The sequence below is a fragment of the Lissotriton helveticus genome, chromosome 7, assembly GCF_964261635.1.
Source record: "Lissotriton helveticus chromosome 7, aLisHel1.1, whole genome shotgun sequence".
NCBI classification, from domain to species: Eukaryota; Metazoa; Chordata; class Amphibia; order Caudata; family Salamandridae; genus Lissotriton; species Lissotriton helveticus.
In genome coordinates, this window is record NC_136068.1 from 1,349,180,113 (window position 1) to 1,349,193,332 (window position 13,220).

The following is a 13,220-nucleotide window of genomic DNA, read 5'->3' on the forward strand; positions in this document are numbered from 1 at the left end:
GGAAAGCCGGGACTGGGGCCGGGGACCGGGCCCGGGGCTTGAGCCCCGTCCGGCAGGGCCCAGTGGTGCGGGAATCCCCCCTCCGTCCTGCAAGCCGGCCGGGGGTCGGAGGCGCCCGGGACGGAGGGTCCATCAGGGCCCGGGGAGGCCTGAAGCCCCGGAGCCCTGCAGCCCCAGAGACCTGCAGCTTTGCAGCCCCCGGAACCCTGCAGCCCCAGAGCCCTGCAGCTCCGGGGCAGGCAGATTGGCGTCATTTTGGTCCCGGCCATCTAATCGCCCCTCTCGCCTCGGCCATCTGGTCGCCCTGGAAGTCATGATGAGGTGCCATTCGCCTCCCGGATCCCAGCCAGGGCTCCAGGAGGTCGGGTACTTTCGCGCCTTGGGTCCCCTCTGTCACCTCGTGTGCACAGATTGCAAGAAAGTCAGGTAATTTCCCTCCGGATTACTAGGGACAGGGTACGCCCGGACACCCCTCCAAGGTTGGTGGTTCTCTGCTAGGGGGACCAGATGGGCTATGCCTGGGTAACACCTCCCTAGGCCACCCGGGGCTTCCTTCCTCCAGGCCAACGGCTTGTCAAATTGCCCAGGACGGGCTCCATGGCTCTTGGGCAGTCGTCCCCCGGGCGTCCGGGGCTCCATCCCTGCCGACGGCATGGAAAAGTGCCCGGGACGGGCTCCATACGTCCCGGGCAGTCCTCCCCCGGGCGTCTGGGGCACCCATCTCCAGGAGGCCAACAGCATGGCAAAGTACCCGGGACGGGCTCCATGGGTCCCGGGCAGTCCTCCCCCAGGCATCCGGGGCTTCCATCTCCAGGCCAACGGCAGGTCAAAGTGCCCAGGACGGGCTCCACGGGTCCCTGGCAGTCCTCCCCCACCGGGCGTCCGGGGCTCCCTTCCCCAGGCCAACGGCATGCCAGAGTGCCCAGGACGGGCTCCACGAGTCCCGGGCGTCCGGGGCTCCCTTCCCCGGGACACCAGCTTGTCAGAGTGCCCATGACGGGCTCCACGGGTCCCGGGTATCTGGGACTCCCTTCCCTGGGCCAACGGCATGCCGGAGTTCCCAGGACAGGCTCCACGGGTCCCGGGCGTCCGGGGCTCCCTTCCCCGGTCCGACGGCTTGTCAGAGTGCCCAGGACGGGCTCCACGGCTCCCGGGCGTCCGGGGTTCCCTTCCCCGGGTCAGCGGCATGTCAGAGTGCCCAGGACGAGTTCCACGGGTCCCGGGCAGTCCTCCCCCGGGCGTCCGGGGCTCCCTTCCCCGGGCCGTCGGCAGGTCAGAGTGCCCAGGACGGGCTCCATGGGTCCCGGACAGTCCTCCCCCCGGGCGTCCGGGGCTCCCTTCCCCGGGCAGACGGCAGGTCAGAGTGCCCAGGACGGGCTCCACGGGTCCCGGGCAGTCCTCCCCCCGGGCGTCCGGCGCTCCCTTCTCCAGGCCGATGGCAGGTCAGAGTGACCAGGACGGGCTCCACGGGTCCCGGGCAGTCCTCTCCCGGGCGTACGTGGTTGTCCGACAGATTCGGGCAGATGTGCTTTTACGAACCGGATCGGAATCGGCCCAAATAATAATAATAATAATAATAATAATCCACATTTGTAAGGCGCACAATCACCCGTAAGGGTCTCTAGGCGCTAGGGGCCGTTGGGAAGATTAAGCAAGCTATTGCCCAGAGTCACATGGTGCTGGGCTAATCTGCCGCCGGTGCCGGGGATCGAACCGTGATCCCCAGATTCCGGAGTCAGCCGCCCTAGCCGCGGCGCCAGCTATTTCCCAGAGTCACGTGGTGCTGGGCTAATCTGCGGCCGGTGCCGGGGATCGAACCCTGATCTCTGGGATGCTCGAGGGTTACTACGCGCTCTACAAAAACCTTAAATAAAAAAATCTCCAGATTCCGGAGTCAGCCGCCCTAGCCGCGGCGCCAGCTATTTCCCAGAGTCACCTGGTGCTGGGCTAATCTGCGGCCGGTGCCGGGGATCGAACCGTGATCTCCAGATTCCGGAGTCAGCCTCCCTAGCCGCGGCGCCAGCTATTTCCCAGAGTCACGTGGTGCTGGGCTAATCTGCGGCCGGTGCCGGGGATCGAACCCTGATCTCTGGGATGCTCGAGGGTTACTACGCGCTCTACAAAAACCTTAAATAAAAAAATCTCCAGATTCCGGAGTCAGCCGCCCTAGCCGCGGCGCCAGCTATTTCCCAGAGTCACCTGGTGCTGGGCTAATCTGCCGCCGGTGCCGGGGATCGAACCGTGATCCCCAGATGGGGATATCCCAAAAATCTGGCATGGATACGGCCCGCCAGGACTGGTTTGGGCACCCCTGGCTTAGGGCAATGTCGGTATTATTTATACCTGAAAGGTGCCGAGATTGACGTAAGGATGGACATAAATACGTCAATAAGGATGTCATAAGAACTGGTTGTTCTTACATTCTTTACTGGAGTTCTTGGCTAAATCAAAACAATAGCTGCGGGGGATTTCCCAGGTTGCTGGAGGTTTGATTTGTTTTGAGAACTCGGTATGCTTTCTAGGGGGCCTGGAGGGATAGTGCTTGCCTAATGTGATAGCGTGCGCTATGACCTAATCAGAAAACGGGTTTCTGTGCCGTTGTATGGCCACTAGTGATTTATTAACCGGACAAGGGTCAGAAACAGGAATATCGATACAGTTCCCATAGTAAATACATTACACAGTAAATGCCCATGGAAGTTATCTGGTCGCGCTGGCCTGGAGCAAAGTCAAGAATTCAGGCTGCCAATGATGGAGCACGGGCCAGATACAGGAGCCATGCAAGGCCTGCTGAACAAAGTACCTTGATCCCGATCGGAAGTGAGAAGTGCAGTGAGCAACCAAGCAATGTGTCAGTGTCGATCCCTGCAGTTGAGGTGATGCATCGATTTTCTCCATGCAACGATGGCAAAGCGCCATTTCTGAGACGAATCACTGAAGGTACCGAAGCCAATGCACTGGGTTTCTCAATGCAGTAGAGGGGATGCATCGATCTTCCCACACTGTAGCTGTAGCGATGCGGCGGTTCCGATAAGGTGGTTCGGGAGATTATGAGCCGGTTCTGAGTGCCATGCACTAGTTCTTTTCCCGCACCAACGGCGATGCATTGATTCTGTTTCATGCAGAAGAGGATGTGTTTGTTCTACTGGAGCAAGCACCTGGATCCACTTTCAATAGACCAGGCACAAGACCAGCAGGTGAGACTTTGATATCTCTGAGTCACAAAATAGGAGGCAAGCCAGCATGCCCTTGGAGATCATTCTGGGCTCAAGCAAGAGTCCAGTTCTTTCTCAGCATGAGCGGAGAGTAGCAGGCAGCAGGTCAACACAGCAGAAAAACAGTTCTTCTGGAGAGAAGTCCAGATGAGTGGCATAGAAGCTTTAACATTTCACTGCTGAAACCTCAAAGATTCCTCAAAAAGGAAACCTACAACCAAGCTTTCTCTGGGATTTCCCCGAGAAATTAGAACACCTTGCCCCCTGAAAGAAGACTGAATACCCTCAACTGTATCTTTCAAGGAACAAGTCAAAGTACTCCTTATGAACACATTTCTGCCCTAGATCCTAGGATCTAATCCCTGCATACTTGTCCTGACAGGTCAATCACAATTATGACTGCTGCCCTCCTGCTATTATACTGTACTATTGTACCCTCTCTTATCTGAGTACTGCCGTATCCTGTATGTTTCTCGACTATGATATCATTGTTTTATTTGTCTCTGCTCTCTGAACAATAGTAAAGCTCTCTGACGCCTGCAAGGGTCATTTTTGTGTTATATACAACTTTCAAATATTTCCTTGTAGCAGCACAGCAGTCCATCTTCCTGGCAAAGTTTCTTTACAGGTCCAGAAGTGTCTGACTGGGTGGGTCAGAGATCCAGTATTTAAAACCAGTTGTGCCTGCCAATTATACCTGTGAAGTAGAGGTGTCTTCTACAGGAGATTTGAAGTGCACAGAGGTCCTCCCTCGGTTCGCTACTGGCAGGCCCTTTTCAAGGAAGGAATACAGCAATGTGTCATGCTGCAATTACGTACAGTGCAATAGAAAAACAATGCAATGCGTATCACCATCAGCATGCCCTGTGCATGGAAGGAATAAGGTAATGCTTCACAGTGTAATTCAGTACAGTGCAGTAAACAATCAATGCAGTGCGCTACGCTATGATCCTGTATCCTGCAAGGGAAACATCCCGTAGTGAGTAGCACACTAACCCCTGAGTTAGTTAAGCACCTCTAGTGTCAGACGTTGTTCAATAGTTCGTTAGCAGCAACTATGCTAAGTGTTATACGACTGTTTTTAGAAGTGTGCGTCCGGTTGCCCCCAACACGGATCAACGATGTCACCCAAGTTCCACTCCGGGCCCTGGCTCCTGTACTTCCCCATCTGGGACCAGCACGGACCGAGATCTGGGCTGGAGCAACAGGCGCACACAGCTGCCAGCAGCGAGAGGCCAAAAGAGTGTCCCTCCGGGCCCGCACCCCGCCCCAGGCGATGATCCACTTTACCTGGGGGATGTAACCCCACTCTCCTCTCCTGCCACAGGGCTTGGCCTTACTCCAGAACCTTGTCACCAAGGGCCAGGCATGCTCGGGCCAGTAGTTTAGCTCCTGTGGGGCTGCCGGTCGAGGCCACCAACGTTCAGCACAAACTCCCTCCACGAAGCCTTCCACACGACGCTGGTGCTACCCCACATTGCCTTCGAGGGCCTGATCACTTGGAGCTCCTCTCCAGCGCTGTTAGGACTGCTTCACTCCCTGGTGCTCACCACTCCCCGGTACTCCTCACCAGCACCTTCGGTGGCACCTTCGACACGCACCCCCGGCACGTCCGAGACTCACTACATCTCCTGGTACACACGGTCTACTGGCGCTCTCCACTAACTCCCGGGTCAAACCACGACATGCACACTGCGTATCTGAGTCTCACCTCTCCACTACATGCCGATCCGTGTGTCGGAGACTCACTCCTCCTTAGTTCCCACGATGTCCCGGCAGTCTCCACCAGTGCCTGGACTGCACTGCGACACGCACTCCCTGCACGTCCAGAATCTCGACTCTCTTCCGCGATGCCCACACTCCACAGTCGCTCCAACACCCATAGCCGCACCAAGACACGCACCCTGAGCATCAGAGTCTTGATTCGTTCCAGGTTGCCCATGATCACCTTAGGCACCCCTTCGGAGGTCTCAGGCTGCCATAACACGGTCCCACCACCGCACCACTTGAGACTTCCTGGAAACTTTTATGTTCCTGTGTTTCCGAACAGGGAGCCAGCTCACCTCGGGCCCTTGTGGTACAGGACGCAGCACACAGCAAAGTCTTGCTCAGGAAGAAGGGGGGACATGACCCACTGCAGCGCCCCTTCAGTCTCTCCTCAGTCAAGAGCTACAAACTGCCCACAAGCCCCACATCACGAAGCAAGGGTCACGTGTCTCCAGCAGCCTATTCAGCAACTCTTCCTGAGGCAGAGGTTTTCTTCCCGATCGCGGACAGGTCAAAGCCGCCAAAGGCTCAACCAGTCCACAACATCTTCAAAGAGCTCCCAGCAATTCTCTGAATGATACCAAGACCGTTCTCGACGACATCATCAACATGACCAAAACCAAAGTCTTGGGTTTACAGTTCTTCCAGCTATACCCCTCATTGTCTTTGAATTTTCCTTGTACTCAGGGGTTCCCGACCCCTCCCTAAATCAATATTGCGTCTCTCCCCCCCCCCATTGTCTTTGATACTGGGGGCCTGGATCTTTAATCACTCAGAGGGAGATGGGTCTATTGTTTTATGGCTCTGAACCAGGCCTCTTCACCTCACAAAGCCTCTCCTTCTCCCCGCTCCAGGTGCAGGGAAGCCTGGTGCCATCTCCACCCCTACCCGGGGGCACAACCTCCCTCAGTCTTTCTCACCTCTCCCAGATCCAGGCAGGCAATGCACATTCTGCAGAGATAGGCAGAAAGGTCTAAAGCACAAACTCTGCTATTTTCTCAAACAGCGGCTCCTGGACACATAGCGACAACACTATCCACCCAAACAGATGCGTTATGACGCTGTGAGTTCAGACATACCAAACTTCACTGTTCCATTTCCAATTCTTTGGAAACTAGGCTAACAATACTACACCCATCCTCCCCATTCTGTCCTATGGGCAGAATGGCCTTTCACCACGGAAAATAAAATGGAGCATTCTTCACTGTCAGGGCTAGCACCCACACTGGCACAGGTCCAGCCTTTTACCCACTGCACCCTGCCTAGGGGCTACCCAGGACGTCCTACAGGGGTGCCCCATGTGTATGCAAAAAGGAAAGTAAGGCCTGACATGTGGTAGCACTTGTCAGGACAACATGCTAATTTAGCACAATGCGCGCAGACCTGTGTTCCTTCTCTGCGCATTCTTTTAGTACTAGCTCTGGCGCACACAGTGCACATCACTTAGGGATCTTGCTAGTAAGGCAGACATATCAATCAGAGACAACCAAACATCACTACATTTTATACAGGGAACATCTGTACTTGCACACTGATTAACAGTGGTAAGTACCTACAGCATCTAACTTCACAGCTCTCTGTCAGGAAAATGGTCTAGGGGAAAAGCAAAAAGTCTAAGAGAACTTTAGACAGCAAGGCCAAGTCCAACACAGCTTAAACGTATAATAAGGAAATCCCAAAGTTAACATATGAGAGGGGTAGGCCTCACACTAGTGGGAAACACATTTAGGTGTTTTTCACTAACTGGGCATGCAAAATTTAAAAATACATGTCCAACCTTTTAGTTACATAGCACCCTGCCCTCTGGACTTCCTAGACCCTACCGCAGGGGTAACGTATATGTAATAAAAGCAGAGTTTAAGGCTTGGCAATATTTTGCCAAGTCGACGTGGCAGTGTAAACTGCACACAGAGGTTCTGCAGTGGCAGGCCTGAGACATATTTTAAAGGGCTACTTGAGTGAGTGGCACAATCAGTGCTGCAGGCCCACTAGTAGCCTTAAATATACAGGCCATGGGTACATGTAAATCACTCTACTAGGTACTCACAGATAAATTAAATATACCAATTGTGTATAGGTCAATGAAGCCATGTTTAGGGGAGAACCACATGCACTTTAGCACAAGTTAGCAGTGGAACATTGCTCAGAGCCCTAAGGCCAAGAAAAAGAATAGAGCAAAAGTGAAGGTAAGCAGGCAAAAGGTTTGAGGAAGATCACCCTAAAGCTGTCATGTCTAATATGTGTTTTCCCAGCTGAAAGTGGGGAGAGCCACCCAACCTCTAGGAGTTCTCATCACTGGGGCGAAAGAACCTGGAGAGACCATCAGCATTGGCGTAGTCCACCCCAGGTCTGCGTTCCAGTATAAAATCCATTCCCTGCAGCAAGATGGACCACCTCAACAATTTTGTATTCTCACTACTCATTTGCATTAGCCACCTGGGTGGCCTGTGACGGTCTGAACCAGGAAGTGAGCCCAAGCAGGTATGGTCTTAACCTCTTCATTGCCTAAAGCACATCAAAGGCTTCCCTCTCAATAGCAATCCACCTTTGTTTCCTGGGAAGTAACCTCTAGAGATGAAGGCTAAAGGTTAGTCTAGGCCCTCTTCATTTAGTTGAGATAACATTGCCCCTATCCATGTTCCGAGGCAACTGTTTCTACAATGAATTCCTTGGAGAAGTTAGTGGCCTTGAGCATAGGGCTATGCATATAGTGTGCTTCAGGGAGTCAAATGCTTCTTGGCATGCCTCTGTCCAAATCACATTTCTGGGCTTCTTTTACGAAGTCAGCTTTGTCATGTGGGCCAAAATGGTGCTATAACCCTTGATAAACCTCCTCAAACTTAAAGTCATTTATGTCAGTTAATAAAACCCATAATATTTTACACAGCTAGAAAATAGAAAAAAATTGCAAATTCATTAAATGAAAGCAACTTCTTTCTGGCATTAGATTACATTTTGAACAATTTTCTGTTAAAAATACCATGGCTAAAGAATATAAAAAGCAGATACTTGCATATTGGAATATTCATTACAATCAGCTCCAATATAATTGCTTTATCTGTTTGTTTAAAGACCATTCGGTTTCCTGCCTTTGTCGATTTTAAAGTGTAAGCGTATTCGTGCAAAATCATCTTGAGACTACAAAGTAATTAAATGAAATAAATAACCCAGTGCCCCTCCTATTTCACCTGTTTCAAATTGTTCTACTGATATGATCATGTTTGGTCTTATTTTTGTGTTGAAATTGTTTATTAGCATTTATTATAGCCGTATAGCCCGCCGTAGAGGACTATACCGGCTAATAAAGGCCCTCTGCAGTGTTAAAGCCTGAGCCGAAGTCGAGGGACTTTAACAAGGCAGAGGGACTTTAAAAGCCGGTATAGCACTGCTACGAAGGGCTATAAGGCTATTAGAGCATTCTGCCACTACAGGGCAGAATGTTCTAACAAATAAAACAATCCTTCAGGGAGCGCGAGGGGATTGAAATCCCCTCAGTCTCCCTGAAGCCTTTTGTTCACAGCCAGAGCTGTAAACATAGAAACATTGGAATGTTGGAGCACCGGGCATAGACCAGCCATTATAAGCCCGGAACACTCCATTGTTTACAATGGAGCTACCAACATTCCAATATTCTAATAAATATAAGACAATAAAAGCAATTAAATACAGAAATGGGCAATATGATAATATAAATTACATTGGAAGTAATGCATAAAGTTAAATATATATGAATTCATAGGGATTAAGACTGTATCTTATTCAAGTAATACAATAATAAGATGAAAGGAGGATAAAATAATTCAGTTGTGGATAAAACAATAAGCTATTTGATTGAAAGACTCTAATGACTTACTTTGAGATAAAAAGAAATTTGAGAGCAAAAAATATCAAGAACTTGAAATAAGGTGAAGCATAAAATTGCAAACGAAGAAGTGAGAGAAAGACAGGAAATGTGGGTAAAAAGAAAGTGAAGAATAATAAAGGGGAGGTGTCAATGCAGAAAATATAAAAGAATAGAAAGTATAGTATAGAAAATTATATAGGGAAATTACCCAAAGATAAAAAAGGAAGAAATTGGAGAAAATAAGATGAGAGCGGATAGTCTTTTAAAGTGTGCTTGTAATAGTATTAAAACCAGGGTACATCTAAAAGTGCAGACCTCATGTTTAAATAGTTGATAAATTACATACTTTTCATCAATCCCTTTGCTGTCAATAACTGATTAGCTTTAAGATTTTTTTTAGTAAAAGCTGCTATTATTTGAGGAGTCTTCCCTTTCATGCAAAAGAGCAAGGCATGTTGACAATTTCTGATGCCATGTAAATTAAAAAGTATTTTCAGAAAGATCTTGCGTTCAGTTAATAAATTGGGTCAGATTGATAAAATATGAGATAGACTTTACTCTTGCCATTGAGATAGCCTGCACTTGGTATCCTGTGGTTTCAGGTGCCATTTAGGGATATATTCTAATGTTTGACATACGCCATAGCATAGGAGAAGTAGCTTCATTTTGTAAAATGATCTTAATAATGTTAAATATTTCTGTGGGCGAGGTTGCTTGTAAGAATCAATTATTCTCCAGTAAGTAAGTAAGTAAATGCTTTATTGTACAGTTAATAAAAACCATTACAAATAGTTATTAGCAGTAAAAGAAAATGGTCAGTTAAAGCAAAATGGTTAAAAAAGGTCGGTCTAAGACCGTTAACAATGGGACAATGATCATCCAGCATTAAGTACAGGTAAATTTCTGTTTTAGATAAAAAATTGTGTGTATGTCCGAGCGCTTGCTTTCGGCAAGTGGGTTATTCTATCCCCTCCGCTCCCCTTCGGCCCGGCATCTCCCAGAGTGTTCGTGCTTCTATGGGGAAAGTACTTTAATGTTCTTGGTCAGTATGGGTCTCTTGCCCGGTCTGAGGGCTGGAGGCGGGTGATGTTGTATAGGCGATGTCAGTGTCCGCTTGTGCTCTCGTCGTTTTGAGCCTGGTTTCTGCCAATCCGAGATATTTTACCAGTCGGCAGGCCATTTGCACGTCGTCTCCTCTAAAGCAGCTCAAAACTGCTTCTCTGCAGGACCTGATTCCTTTGTTTAAAAATAAGGGTCTCAGTAGGTTATTCCGGTCTTGCTGCAGCTCTTTGCAGATGGTTATGAGGTGTATGATATTTTCCTCGTGCATTCCGCACAGGTGGCATTTTGCTGGTTTTGATGGTCGCAGCCACGGGGCCGTGAGGCCCGCTGCTGGTAACACTCCAAGTCGTAGTTTTAAAAACGATTCTTTTGTTGTTTTGGAGAAACTGTTCACCAGGTACGCCTGTGGAGTAAGTTTGTTGTATGATTGCACAGTCAGCCAGCCATGTGCTCTCTTGGCTAATGAGGCTTTGTCTTGCAGGAGGGATTCTTTCTTGACGATTTTGTTTATAGTTTTTTTTAAACCTGACGGGCTCCCTTGGAGATCCCATAACTGCCTTGCCCCAAGGTGATTGATGGCATCCTCCAGGAAAAGTCTTGCTGGACAGTCACTTTTACTTTGTAGATCTTTCCAGAGGAGTGCGTTAAGGGTATTTTCTTCTCCTCTGCTTATTTTGTGCCAGGTCTTAAGGTAAGTTCCCTTTCGTGCAAGTTCTTCTTTGGCCAACCCAAATTCTAGGCGGATCTGCGCCGGTGAGATGTATTTCGGAAGACCGAACATGATCCGCATTGCTTTTGAGACTACTCTATTCAGGGTTCCCGTGTCCCTCCCTCTCATTGCTTCACTTCCATATGTGATAGATGGAATCAGCTTGGCTTGGATCACTTGTAGGAGCGGAGCAAGGTTTAGGCCAACGATTTTGTTTTTGAGGTTCCTAAGTGATGCTGCTATCATTAGGCCTCTCCTCTTGATCTCCTCCAGTTGTGGTTTAAAGCTACCCCTTTCGTCTATAATCACTCCCAGGTAACAATATTTGTTTGTGATTTCCAGTTTGTTCGAGTCCAAGTACCATCTAAATGGTAGTTTTTGCTTGCGATAATTAAGGGGCATGATTTTTGTTTTACTGTAGTTGATACAGAGTTTATTAGCTTTGGAGTACTCCGCGGTGATGTTGAGGAGCCGCTGTAGCCCAATCTGGGTCCGACTGATCAGCACCAGGTCATCGGCGTAGAATAGGCAGGAAAGCTGTTTGCCCCCTAGTTTTGGAGCATGCAAATTATTGGCGTTGAGTTTTGTGGAAAGGTCGGCCATAAAGAGGTTGAATAGGGTTGGCTCTAACACACAGCCTTGTTTTACTCCTGTGTAGGTTTGAATTTTCTTAGTTAGGTACTCTCCAGGGCCTAGTTTGACCTGGACCCACGTGTCGCTGTGCAGGAGAATTAGCTGATTCAGTAGGTCGTCTGGGATGTTCATTCTTTTCAGTTTTTTCCACAACAGGTTTCTGTCTACCCGGTCGAATGCAGCACTATAGTCTATGAAACACAGGTACAAGGGATAGTTTCCCTCTTGGGCTGAGTCGATCAGTAGTGACAGGGCTAGGATGTTGGTAGATGTCTCCATGTTTTTCCTGAAGCCGGTTTGGTTAAACGGGATTGTTGAAGTTTCTTCTACCCATAGAGTTAGTTCCTGAAGTAGGAGGCCTGCGTAGTACTTTGCCTCGTTGTCTAGAAGGGCTATTAGCCAATAACTTTAGGGATCTTTTCTATCTCCTTTCTTGTAGATTGGGGATATTATTGCCCCCTCCATGATTGTGGGATTGTAGATGATTGCCAGATTTTTTCGAACATTGGTTTGAGGTTAGTTGCCCAGTATTTTGGGTCCTGCTTAAATAATATTGGTGGTATTCCATTTGGACCAGGGGCTCCGTCTCTTCTACCTTTTGTGATCCTTTTAATTATTTGTTCCGTCGTGATTATTACAGCTTCATTCGTTCTCAAGTATTCTTGGTGTAGGGACAGATGTTCGTCCATCTTTCCATTATCGGTGCCTGTTTCTTTCCCCCGTTCTTTAGTCTCACTAAAGTGACTGCTGAAGTGGATTATCCAGTCGTCTTCTGTCACCTGGGAATCAATCCCTCGGTTTTTCCCATTGATCTGAGCATTGATCTTTTGCCAGAACTGAGCACTGCGATTTGTTTTGGCGTCATGTAGGAGTTTTCCCCAAAATGCCTCTTCCTCTTCCCTTTTTTGCTGCCATATTAGTTTCTTGCGCTCTCCTTTTAGCTGTCTGAGCTCTTGGAGAAGGGACGGATCTGTTTTTACTCTTCGTAGAGTCCGGTTAATCGTTGTCTTCAGTGTTTTTAGCCTACTGGTGTTTCGGAAGTAATTACATCCTTTCTGTTTCGTGTTGCAGCTATTTCTTGTTCATGTTACAAGCTCTTTTCTCTGCGCGTTTTCTCTCATTTGTTTTACAAACGCTTCCCAGCTTGTTATCGGGTTATGCGTGATGCGTTGAGCTTCGTTGAGTGAGCGTATCGCTTGCTCTAGTAATTTTTCCTGGTTGGAGACTTTGCATTGTACCCGTCTTTCATTTGATGTAAAGTCTGTGCCTACGTTGTTCGAGCTGGGAGGCTTTAGTACCGCTGATGTGTTCATTACTGTTTCCTGAGGCAGGTGATCGCTGCAGTCAGTGAGACCGATTCTAAAGTCTACAACTCTATGGTATAGACTGCGAGATACAAAGGTAAAGTCAATGGTGGAACTTGCCTGGGTACTGTGAAATGCTGCTGACTGCGGTTGATCCCCTGGAAATCTTCCGTTAAGTGCCCTAGTCCTAGCTCGTCTAGTGTAGCCAGCAGGGTCCTTGTGGTTTTTGTGCTTCTGCCCCCCCGAGGTGCGGTCTTGGCGATTGGGTTCCCAGGCGAATGGGTCCTCGTCGTATTTGGTGCCCATGACTGCTTAGCAAATTTAGATTAAAATCCCCTGAGATAATGATGTTATTCGTGAGCTCGGCCTTCACCAGTTTCACAAGTTCTTCCTTCAGTTGTCGAACTCCCTTCTTTTTCTCCCTGGGGTGCAGGTAGAGGTTTATAAAGATTAAATCCTCATTTGGATCTTGCACACGGGGTGACAGTCGTAGAGCTAGCATTGCGTTTGGGGCAGATAAGTTGTAGTCTAGCTGGTCTACTTTTAGTATCGCTGTTAATGCGCTATAAGTGGCAAGGCCTCCTTTCTTGTGGCCGAAAAGCGAGCTCTGGGTAGGCGGTAGGAAGTTCAGTGTATACCCTGACAGAGTTGGAGGTGATTCAGTCCAAGTTTCTTGTAAGGCGATG